Below are 12,814 nucleotides of genomic sequence, written 5' to 3' on the forward strand. Positions count from 1 at the left end.
ATTAGCGAAAATGTGTTTTTTCATCAGAGTCAGCCTGGATGATAAAATGGATGGAGCGAAATACGAGGAAATCTTGGAAGAGAACGTAGAGGGTGAGGCTGGGGCAGAGGCTCACTTCCCATCAGCACAACATCCTAAACATACAACCAGAGCTACAATTCAAGAATTTAGATTAAAGTATATTAATGTGTTAGAATGGACCAGTCAAAGCTGAGGCCTAAAATTGTAACTGAATTTGTTGCACGACTTGAAAAGAGATATTCACAAACCCTTCCCAGCTGATCCGACTGAGCTGTGTTTAATTTGCAGGATATAACCTAAAAGACTTGAGCGATCAAAGCAGACACAAATTGTGATTTTAGGAGGTTTAGGAAAGAAATATCATAATAAATTCACAAATTTAATCAAGGGTTTGTTGTTATCCAAACATGACCAATTATAAGATGAGAAAATCCAGCACTCTTCAGTGAAGATGATGTCAAGTCAGACTAATGAAGGCAACAAAAAGAAAAATCGTCTGCACTGATGAGACATTTTCAGCACATTGGACAGCTCCAAGGAGGAGCCCTGCTGGCTTTGTAGCTGTCCGTGGGTCTAAAAAGAGAAAATTAAGAAGCTGGAAAACAGAAGAGAGCATGAAAGTGTTTCCATGCCCCCAAACTTCAAAATAATTTTATCCCCTGACAATTTTTCATCTGCATTAGGCAACACCTCTGGGTGATTCATCTTTTCTTTTTTAACATGCTTTGATACCCAGAGATGGGTCAACTTTCTGCACAGCGCAGCCTGCTGTACATCATCCCTTCATTTACAAATAAGCTATGGCTAAACCGAGTATCGCTAACAAATCCCCCTTGAGGATGCAGACCTTCAACCACAATATGTTTCAAAATAATGCATACCTTTGTCATATAACAAACTAAACAACTTTTGATGCTTTAAGCTTTTTGTTTTGATTCATCAACAAAAATATTGTATGTATGGTTGTAAAGTAGGAGGAAAGAGATGCATGATTTAATTTTTTTTTTTTTTACAAATTAAACTTAATGAAGTGTTTCTGGGAAAATATAAAAATGCATTTAATAAATATTAACCCTCTGCAATTAAATATAAAATTTGGTGCAACAAGTTGCCTTCAGCAGCTACTTAATTAGTAAATAGGATTCCTGAACAACGTTGGACAAAAAAACTTCAAAAAGACCTCAAAACATGTCATGGAGAACTAAGCTGTAGAGTTAGTACCTAACTATGAAGGTTGTTGCACAAAAAATAACTAAATATTTTTCCTCCGCCAAGATATTTCATGTTTCTATGTAACCACCTGGCAGCACCATGCTGTGGGGATGATTTCCATCAGCAGGGACGGGTAAGCTGACGGGTAAACATACAACTAGAGCTACAATAAAATACAAAAGGATAATTCAGATCAAAGCACATTTACCTCTGTCAAAGACCTCCACGCCATTAAAAATCTGTGGCAGGTCTTAGATTATGTTTGTTCATAGATGCTCTTTATTTAACTTGACTGACCATAAACGGTTCTTGCTAAGACAAAGAGCGAAAAATGTCTGAATGGGAAAAGCCGTTCAAACACATTTGATCAGTTGACTTTAATCAGAACTATCAGATAATTTTAATAAGCGAAATTTGTGTCTTAATCATTTATCCGTTGTTATTAATTTAGGATAAAGACTAAGCAGTGCACTGCATTGTGTTAAATTGCCTCAGACCAGTGAACCCATCAATAAACAGGATGGCAAGGTGAACTAATGAAGGATGGAAAGCATCCCCAGTAAGAAACGGTCAGCACTGACTAGACATTTTCAGAACATTGGACAGCTCCGGAAAGGGGATCCTTTCGGCTTTTTATCTGTGTGGTGCTAAAAAGAAAGAAAGAAAAAAAGAAAAATCTATACTCTAGAGAAAAGAAGTAATGATTTCCAGTGTCTCTAAACTTCCGCAGATGATTTAAGCAACCCCTTCAGGCGGCTGCGTCTCTCTTTCTATATTTGAGACCGGGAGCTCATACATATTGTTTTCCGTAAGCAGTTAATAAAATGTCCTGCGGGTTGTTCCTGCACAGTAAGGTATGGCCACATCTCTTTCCTCCCCGATCATGCGCGCACCTTTCAAAAACTAATTCCTCTGTGTGGATGCAGACCTGCTCGGGCGTGAGCCGGCCGCGTTCACGGCGCGGAGGCGCGCTCGCTGACACACCGCTCAACTTGGTTATGCGTCCCTAACTATGCACCTGCTTCTTTGTGCCTGCTCAATGCCACGTTACTTTAGTCCAGGGGTGGGCACTCCTGGTCCTCGAGGGGACTCTTAGATGTCTCCCTGGTCCAACACACCTGAATCACCTCCAAGGTGCAGTCAGGATCCTGCTAATGACCTCATTATTTGACTCAGGTGTGTTGAAGAAGAGATAGCCTACATCTAAAAGTTGCAGGACACCGGCCCTCGAGGACCCGGAGTGCCCACCCCTGCTTGAATGCCTCAGATCATAAGTCTGCTTTGAGTTGTTCACAATGGTGCAGTTTTTCCAGAAAGAAATGCAACATGCACTCAAAGATAAACAAAGAGATAAAGGAGTGTACAGCGTGGCTTTCTCCCCGAATGTCCAGGCCCGGTCTGGTGTTAGAAAAGTGGGTTCAAAAATATTTATCTCAGTTTATTTGATTACCGAATGATATACTGCTGCAACATCAAATGTAACTCCCCCCCAAAGACATAAACTCACAGGTTTATGTCTCTCTCTCTCTCTCTCACTCGCTCTCTCTCACACTTTCGTTCAGGAATTAAATGAAAAGATGAGGGTTTGATGCGTCGAAGACAAAGCAACATGTCAATAAAGCGTGGCGTAACAAGTAAACATCAACTTCTCTCGTATGTTAAACTTGTCAGTGAAAATTAGTTCTGCGACCGGGTTTTCACCGAGTCTCTGCCGAGATATTTCGGCTGCATGCGGTGCCGGTTTTCACAGATGCGCCCCTCCGACGCTTACTCCACTGGGAGGGAGTCTGGGCGCATGATGGAGTGACGGCGATACCCTCTCGGAAATTGTAATGCTTCAGCCAGCGGGGGGAATTAATTGTTGCTGTTTTCCTTTCTTTCCCTTCTTCTTTTTTTTTTTTTTTTTTTTTTTTTAAATTGACACGCCTTGTTTTTGGAGAAAACGTCTGGAAATGTCAAGTTAATCACCGAAATATCTGTCGGAACGAAATGGGATAGAAAAGGAGAAATTGCGCAACATTTCTTTGGAAATGAACGAACTACAGAGATTTTTACCCTTAGTCAGAAAATGCTGGGATTAACATTTTCATCTAATTCAACTGTTGTTTTTTTTGTTTTTTTTCGCAGCGTGTCCTGTCAACGTGACCACGATGGAAACAAGTGTTCCCAAATTCCTCTGAGCATTCGGTTTAAAGTGCAACTCTGATCATTGATTATATCTGAAATCCAGTTGTTCCCTAAAGGTGATTTGAAGCAAAAGTTGGCTGACTGTGCTTGGATTTTTTCCCCCCTTTATTTTTTCGGGTTTTTCTCGGTTCAGTGAAAATGTGAGTTTCAGCGCGCACCAGACAGTCGCCGAAAGCAGAACCCAGATTTTCCACCGGGGGGGAACCGGGCTTTGTACCGCAGCGACGTCCTCGCTGTTCTTCTCGCCGAAATGCCTCTGGGTGCACCGATTCCGTAAAGACACAAGTGGATATTGCTTCTCCATGGTGTTCAGCGACCAGGTGCATCAGAGAAGGCAATATCTGGGCTGTTTTGTGCATTAAATGCAGGACACACCTTTTTGAATGTCCGTCAAGGTAAGTTACCTACTGCCGACGCAAAAGGCTTATCTCATGTTGCTGTGAGGGACTAAGAGGGGGTTATTAAGGAATATGTTTGTAAAACCTGAAAGAGAGCGTATAGGAGTAAAAGTCTTGTCTACTGTTTAAATTTTCAGTCACCGTGATCCGGCAAATGATGCATAATGCTTTAAGTTTTACCTCCGAGATTTCTGTTGCTCTGAAAAACGCTCAGCAAGCACAGAAATTTGCGGAAATTCTTACTGTATGATCACATCCAAACTGCGGTCTTCATAGAATCTGCCATACCGTGATTCTGTCCATAAGGATCATAACTCAGATGCCATCTTCTCTAAGGCACTTCTTCCCCCCTCCCCCCTCCCCACTTCTTGTAGTTATTGATAAATAAGCAGCTAGCAAAATTGTTGCATCTCTAAAAGTTAAGGCCTTAAATAAAATGTCTGCAGGTCCATTGGTGCAAAGTAGGGAATGAAATAAAATATTATCAAAGTTAATTTTGAACATTTTTTCCTGCTTACTTTAAGTGAAATGTTAAGAAAAAACCCGCTGCAAGTATCTGATCATGCAGAAGTGTAAGCTTCTTGCTTGTACTGCACAAGCTTAAAATATGATGCTGTTTCCCATAGTGCCAATCTTGCATCACATTTGTTATTTTATGCACACATTAAAGATAGAATTGAGGGGCTGCACAGTCAGTTGCACTGTTATCTTGCAGCAAGAAGGTCCTGGATTTCAATCCCAGCCTGGGGTCTTTCTTCATGGAGTCTGCACGTTCTCCCTGTGAGTGTGTGCGTGCATGATTGTTTGTGCTGTTTGTCTCGATGGACTGGCAACCTGTCCAGGGTGTACCCCGCCTCTCACCCATTGACCGCTGGGGATGGGCACGAGCCCACTAAGCATGGAAGCTAAAGGATGGATGGACTGTTAAAACTGACCAAAGCTGCAATGGACCAGGATGAAAAAAAACATAATGTCCTGGCTGATTAATGGCTGATTAATGTGTTTAATCTTAAGGAACCTTTACATAAAGGCAACGCTCTTCAGTCAGAAAATTTTGGTCTGAATTTCATAAGAGATTACAGGGGGAGTAGGGATAGTAAGGGGTTACCTAAAAATCCCATTAGGAATATACATATAAATATATATATATGACATTCATATGGGTATATCCCAATGACTCAGACTCCAGTGAAACAAGCTCCACAGACTATAAAGTGCAATTTATATGAAATTAACTCTGTTTTCCAGAACAAAGCTTTAAAAATAAAAGTTATGTAATTTTGTTCAACTTCCCTTGCAATGACATTTCCTCTTGCAATAAAATTTGACCTGAAGGTATACCTTTCAGTTTTGCCGCAGTCCGAAGTTTGGAATAAATGCAGCATTTGAGTCCAGAACATGCAACAACTGATGCAGTTGAAACAAGTGAAAAGAAAAAAAACCTAAAAAACAACAAAACAACATGGTGTTATTTCAAAACTTTAACAGGTTTTGCCGAGTCAACGTTGAGTTGGTGTTGGATAGAACCTTTGCAGGTGTGAATGGCTGTTGTTGGTACAGACTGCCACAGGGCGACAGTATGAACATTTTAATGTAATAGTAAATTCTGGGTATAACATATTGTTATTCGTGTTGGTTCTGATGAAGAGTGAACAAAAGCCATGTCATCAGTCATCACATATTAAAGTAGGACGACATTGTTACTTGGAAATCTCTCACCCCATACATCAAAATGACCTCACTTAAGATACTTATTGTCTATCCTAACTACAAAGCATGAAATACTCACAAGTGCAACAACTGGTTTGTTTGTTGTGGTGCTGTGGGTAAAGTTTAAAGAAAGTTTAAACTTTCCTTAAACGTTCATCAACCAATGAACTTTCTTTTCATAGGTTGATGGATTAGAAACCATGCCTTCCTAAATTCACTGCAGGATGGCTATATGGCCATGTTGTCCTCGTTTCTTGCGCTGCAACATCTTTGCAAAACATTGAGGCAAAACACAATGGATGCACTTTGGAATTCTAGTAGAAGACAGAAATTTTGTTTTCCCTTTTGGTCCATCGGGTCACAATGACCTGAAAACAAATTGGGCAACAAGCAATAGTTGCTTCCTCCCAAGCAAAACATGGAGAGCGCTGAATTACATTTATTGGTAAAATGTGATACCAATTTACCAATAATGGTAAATTTATTGGTAAAATGTGATACCAATTTACCAATAAAGGTAAATTTATTGGTAACATGGCATCAATTTACCATATATTCTTCTTTGGTTTTCCTGTTGTGCAAATATGACAGGAAACCCAAAGAAGAATACAGAGAGGAGAAAGTGTAGGAAGTCTAATGATTGAGGGAAGAGAAAGAAGTGTCGAGATGAGGAGGGGGGGAAAACACAAAGGGCTGGACGGAGCACACAGGGACAGAGTAGGATACATGTGCATCTGCAGTGAATGCTGGTATTATCAGGTTAGGTGAAACGATCGGTTTATGCTCGACAATTGTGCGGTGAGGGCAGCCACATGCTGCGCCTTGAGAGTCTCCTGCGAAGGCCAGAACAAGTGGGAGAGAAAAGGAGGGGAAGGAGGGGGCATGAGGTGGATCTGAGAAGAGATTTGGTAACTGTGGGTGTCGATATTCTATTAAGGAGAACAAAGAAATGCAAAGTGCGGAAGGGCAAATACCAGTAGTGTGTACAACACTGACCGAACACATGGTGGAAATAACTTGAAGAGATGGCCGAAGACACAGTTCATGCAGATAAATTGTGAAAGGGTTGTTGCTCTGCTTTAGATTCACCTCAATGATTCTCTCTGCATTCAACAGCAGCTGATATATATATAAAAAAAAACAACAAAAAAAACAGCAGGTGTAATCGTTTGAAACAACATTCATAGACCTTAAGCCACTTTGTTAAACATATGAGTGTAGTAAATGAGGTGGTCCTGACTTCAGGCCCACCTATCTCTTTCTCTCTGTGTGTCTCTTCCTCCCTTCCTGGAAATGTGAGTCACTGTGAATGCCACTGGCAGGCATGGCTGTTGACTCATGAAAACTCACCCACAGGCTCCGTTTCTTTTTTATTTATTTTATTTTATTTTATTTTTTTCCGTGGCATGCTGACTATAATTGTAACTAAAGGTGCTCATCAGTTTATGCTGGATCAGTATAGTGTTTAATGACAGGATCTGTGCAAACGTCTGGAAATGTGATGAAAATGTGACGGATTAAACAAATAGATACATGGGCTGAACTAAATGAGTAATAAACGAGATGCAGGGATTACAATTACTGTAATGATACTTTTTGTTATTTCATGTATCAGCTGGTAATTTAAAAATATAGATAGACCTAGGAAGGCAAGGAAAGCATAAAACTTGCTTAAACATTTACCAGAATATTAAGATTAATTTCTTTAAACACACAAAAACCATCAGCCTCATTTTTTTATTTTTTATTTTGTCAGACGACTATTCTGCTATTCTCATTGGTTTTATAGTCTTTCACGTTTCTTGATTTTTTTTAAAGTTATTTCTCTGCAAGCAGATATAAGTATATATTGTAAAAGTACTCTATATTATGGTATACAAGCTGCACTGTGTCACAGTTATTAGCCTTGTTACTTTCACCAAGAAGTTCCTGGGTTTGAAACCCAACTTTTGACTGGAGTTAAGAAAATGTTAATAGAGGAGAAATGTAGTGATGACTTCCTGAAGGTGGAGTCTCAGAACAAGAGTTTCGTAAAGAGACAGAGGCCCAATTTCAAAACATTAAATTACAAAGGCAAATTTCTTTTAAGTCATATTTGATATATGCAGCATTTTTATAACAACTGAAGGTAACATGGTTACTTTTTTGTGGTGTATAATGGTACTTTGTGGCTGGAAAACATAAAGTACTGCCCCTTTAACATGTTAATAGGACTGTGGCTCAAACTCTCCATAGTGCATTATACTTACATTTTACCTTATAATGAAAATAATCTACTTGTAAATACCAGGTCGTTTAGATGTCTCTTACTTAGAGCTCCTGTCATTTCTCCTTAGGCAGAATTACATTTGTTGCTCATCAATATTTACTTATGTTTATTAGTCATCTATTTGTCTGCAGATGTACAGTTTATTTCATGACTTGTATAATTCTCTTTTCCTTTATGTACGTTTAAAATCCACAGATTGATGGGCCATGAAGAAAATCACATAGCTGGAAACAGCACAATATAGAAAATAATATATATATATTTAAAGAAACATTTCTCAACACAAGAATCTTTGCTGTGGAAAAGGATCTAAAACATTAGGAGGGATTATTAGCTCAGTCTGTTTTTTGATATTCGCATATGCAAATTATTTTCTTTAACTGATAGGATCTCAGTGTGACATCTGTGCTTTCCACATGTTTGCCTATAGGTAGACTTCTGTTTGCATTAGCACAGGCCCCCTGTGTGTCCTTACAGTATCACATTTTATCCAGGAGCTTTCACTCAGTGTGCTCAGGTGCGTCAGTGCAGCCTAACCCAAATGTAAGCGCAGTTGTCAACAGATAATCTCTGTTGACAAGCAGCATTCACCCAGTCCCCCAACGTCCCAATTATAGATGAATGTATGCTGCACTGCAGTTAAACGAGTGGATTTATGGGGAATGTCAAGCTCTGGGACTAGATGATGTCTTTTTAGATGACATGGTAGGTGACAGGTGTTTACAGTATTGTAGAGTGTTTACTGAGCTAAAACGATTTTGTCTGAAAATACATTTAAGTTGCTCGGAGCCAAAAAGAGAATAGATTGCTGTGCAAGCGTAAGACAAAGGTAGAATCTGCAAATAGATGTGTTAGATGACCTCACCGACAAAGTCGTTTTGTAAACATTTTGGTGAAGCTTTGTTTTGTCGAGACCAATAATATTTTAATATTCCACGTGATAACATAACCTGATATGTTATCACCTGATAAGGGAAGATATAATGGAAAATCCACTTTTATAAATATATATATATATATATATATATATATATATATATATATATATGTTTTTTGCTTTTATTTTGGCTATTTATTTATGAATATTTGTGAAGGCAGCTGGAAATGTATTGAATGCAATAATTGTTTTTTTACCCAAATTTTAATAAAAGTTCTTCATTTATTTATATTTTTTATGATGCTAACCACTCAGCTTTAGCTCTGTGCTAGGAAATTTTGAGTTGAGTTGTCATTTTTAGTGCTGTGGTTTTATTACTCTTCCCCCCCTCAAGATTTCAGTGTTTCTTTCTAATAACCTTACCACTGTCCCTCCTGTTCTGTAGAAATCTGCTACCATACTAAGCTATATATATATTCAAATCACTCCACCTCTGCCTGCAAGATGCTGTCCTCCTTCCTTCTAAATCTGAGTTATCTTTACATACGAAATCCTGAGGACAATATTCCTCTACATCAAACCGGGAGCTACATTGTATTATATTCTGCTATAGCTTATCATATGCCATTTAAAGAAGCATTCCTACTTCAGTATTTGTCTATGTGAAGACTATAACATGCTAAATATTGTTTTGTGTTGTTGTCGGACACTCCTTTTTGCTTTGAGACTGACCTCTTTACACTGGATTACAACCAACTCATGGTTGCAAGGTCTGTGATGGCCATTCGAACAGGGCTGAATAGTGGTGAATCTGATTTTATCATGGTTTTACCATAGCACTGGAGGACATTTCTTTGGCCTTTACTGTTTGGCAAACAGGGTTTTCCCTTCTGCTTCCCTGTCCTACATGACAGTATGCAGCTGAGGAGGGTTTCTATACAGAAGGTGCCATCCTGCACAGTTGTCTCCGTCATGTGCTCTGCTGTGTGAACATATCAAGGCAAGTGCAAAAAAAAATAGACATGATTGTGCCTGCTTACAGTTCCTCAAAAACACAACTTCTGACGTGTGCAATTTGGAGGTATGTGCACTGTGTACACAGCAGAGAGAACTATTCCACATCTAACACACGATCCCTTTGTGCAACTGGCCTGATCATGACATCATGTTTATGGCTGTGTAGATCAGTTCTACACAGATCTATTTTATGCTTAGTGAGCAGTGGAGTGATACAATGAATCTAGTAGCTGCAAGTGTTATGTCAAATAATTGGAGTGCTTCTATCCCAGTGTGGGTTTGATTAGGTCACAGTGTTGGCACAAGCCACGTTGGCCTTCTTCAAATCCCTTGAGGACCAATCTATGCTGGTGCACACAAGCCACATGTCATGGACAAGGCGCCAACACTGAGAGCAGGATCTTTTATGCAAAACCCAGGTGCTAACACAATAATGAAAGGACATAATCTCTATGAAATTTTTTGTGCAATCTCAATACAGTTGGGGTAGCTTCAATCTCTGTCACTCACACTCAAGAGATAGATGCTAAATGTTTGAGAGAATATCAGACTTTAAAATGTATCCCCTCTCTGCTGTACTTAAGAATTTGGATAAGAGCCACTGTACTGCTACATCTACTGATGCTGCAGAATGTTATTACCTTTTCTTTATCCACGCGAACCATGACCTTTGCATGCTCTTTTATATTGTATTATGTTAGTCACACACTAAATGCTTGCATTTTGTCTTCAGGAGCCTCCAGCGTAAAATATTCATTCAATTTGGCCCAAATTTCTTATCACTCTTGCACAAACCGAGGCACAAGTTGCGACACAGCCCTCTGATGCACGCAAGTTGTCCCTTGGTGGGCCTCTTTGGCGGCTGTTTTGTAACCTGTCAGGACTGACACCAGTAAGGGAGGCCATCTCAGGGCCGCTCTACCATCACTAAATCATTTTGACTGATGGCACATCCCACCATTTAGCTCCACTCTGCTTGTTATTCCATAGAAGTAAATAAACAGAACCGCGCCTTGAAGATTTGTGACTTTAGAATAAACATAATGAGGCATCACTGATGCCTCACTAATTCATGCTGTAATTAGAAAAATAAAAATCTCCTCCTATGATCTATTGATGGTAGTAAGTCCTTTGACACACAAGTATTAGCATTATTAATAAAACCTCGCTTTGCATTTGATAAATTTCATGCAACTGCTGTAGACGTCAATATAGCTTCTATCATAAGAAAATTATGTTCTAATTTTCTAAAATGACCTATTGTAAATATAAATCTTTTGTGCAGTAACGTCTCGATTTACAGCAACGTTACAAAGATGTGAATGACTTACTCCAACCAAAGAATGTTTTCACAAAACCAAAATTAGGATCTTATTCAGTTTTCAAAACTCATAAATACTAGTTATATATTATGCAACCATCAAATCTAAGCAATAACAGAGAAAGAGGTCCAGAGCAGTAGCTAAAGCATAAAATCACTTTTGCAGTGCCTCATACCAGTGAACCTGTGAGATAAGGTGCTATAACTTAATGTACCTCAACATAAAGTCACAAAGACTCACGTCAAACAACTTTATAGTCCTTTGTTGAAGCAGCTTTGAGTAAGCAGTTTGGAGACTCTGGGTCATATTTGGCTGAAGTCAGGAGACATTTGACTCAAGTTAACTCTGGAAAACGTATCTGCTCTGATTGGATTCTATCTTTTTCTCTATATACATCCTAGAAAAAGTGCAACTGATCCTTAAGGACTGGTATCTTCCCAGCATATCAGAAAATCAATATTTTATTTATTTGTACACATGTTGAATCAAAACATCTGGTTCCTTTAAGATAGGAAACAGGTTTTCAGGCATTGGTATTCCCAGATGCAGCCCACTGAGGAAAAAGAACACTCTAAAGTTTGTGCATGTTTGTCTTCATTAAGGTTGTACTGACAGTGATAATGCACAGTAATACAGACCAGGGCTGATTACCATTCTAATTCTAGCAAAACAAAGCATTATGTAACTGAATTATAGTAATGTATATTAATATTTAATTAGATTTAAAATATCTGATCTGTTGAACCAATACAAAGTAACATAAGATTTTTCCATTTAGGATTCAGCTGCATTGATAAACATCTTCATGGAAGGACTAACTTGTTCTAAAGGATTATCAATGGCCTGGTTTCCCCTTTCGTGGTTGGTGAACTGTGCACATTGCTACCCACTAATGGTAGCAATGTGCATATCAATGGGAAAAAGAGCTGAGTGCAGAGATTTTCAATGAAGATAAATGGTGTAAAGCCTGAGTGTAGAACCTGGACAAAGTCACCTCATTACAAGACTAAATTAATAAGATTGTTCTCCTGTTGAGCAAGGTCTGCACAAACCTTAAACAGTACTTCAGATGAAATAACCCACGCCAGTTAAACTTGATTAAAAAGGGTCAATTATTGAAATCAACTAAAGTCTCAAGTTTTTAAGTCACTAACATGAATATTCTCTTAGTGGATGTATATCTAATCTGCCTATTATATTCCATTGCTACAGATTTTGAGTCATGCAGTGCCCTGACCTTTATAGGGTTTGGAGGCGTCTTCCTATTTTGAATCAGAAAATTTGCAGAATTGTGAGGGATAAATGATTAACTTATCCTTGACTCTAATGTGGCTTTTTAAAGCTCTATTTTATGTTATAATTGTATTCACGTATCAAAAACATACCTGTAGTGTAGGTTTGCTTCTTTCATGCATGTTTGAGGAATCCTTGAATCTCCAGTGGCAGCCATTCTGGAGTGCCTCCGCCTATTTATCCGCCTTGAAGCTTCAGTTTCTAGCTGAGCTCCTGGCACACAGAAAACAGTTGTAAATGGTATAACAACTGAATATAACGTAACTACGTGCCTGGAATATGCATAAAACCCCACCTTACATAGTTCTTCTGTTATTATTAACCCAATTATTCTTGAACTTAAGGTCACAAAGTGATGGCAGGACACTCTTCTTCATCATTCTGAGAAGGAGGAGATTTTATGATTTTATAATTAATTATGGCAAGTCAACCAGATCCTAAAGGAGGAGTGCAGCCCCTGACCACCATAGTATACCATCACTGGCACCACCACCATATTTGTGTGTTA

At 38.8% G+C, this 12,814-nt stretch overlaps 1 protein-coding gene across 5 annotated transcripts in view; it reads left to right on the plus strand.

The window, feature by feature from the left end:
- Positions 1-3,123: 3,123 nt before the first annotated feature.
- The window catches only part of LOC122822409 (voltage-dependent T-type calcium channel subunit alpha-1I-like), a 161,376-nt gene continuing 151,685 nt past the window's right edge, over positions 3,124-12,814 (plus strand). For all 5 annotated transcript variants that reach the window (XM_044101054.1, XM_044101055.1, XM_044101056.1 and 2 more), the window contains exon 1: positions 3,124-3,815. The gene's annotated coding sequence lies outside the window, so the exon portion shown is untranslated. The remainder of the gene's footprint in view (positions 3,816-12,814) is intronic.

This window comes from Gambusia affinis, linkage group LG19 (genome assembly GCF_019740435.1).
Source record: "Gambusia affinis linkage group LG19, SWU_Gaff_1.0, whole genome shotgun sequence".
NCBI classification, from domain to species: Eukaryota; Metazoa; Chordata; class Actinopteri; order Cyprinodontiformes; family Poeciliidae; genus Gambusia; species Gambusia affinis.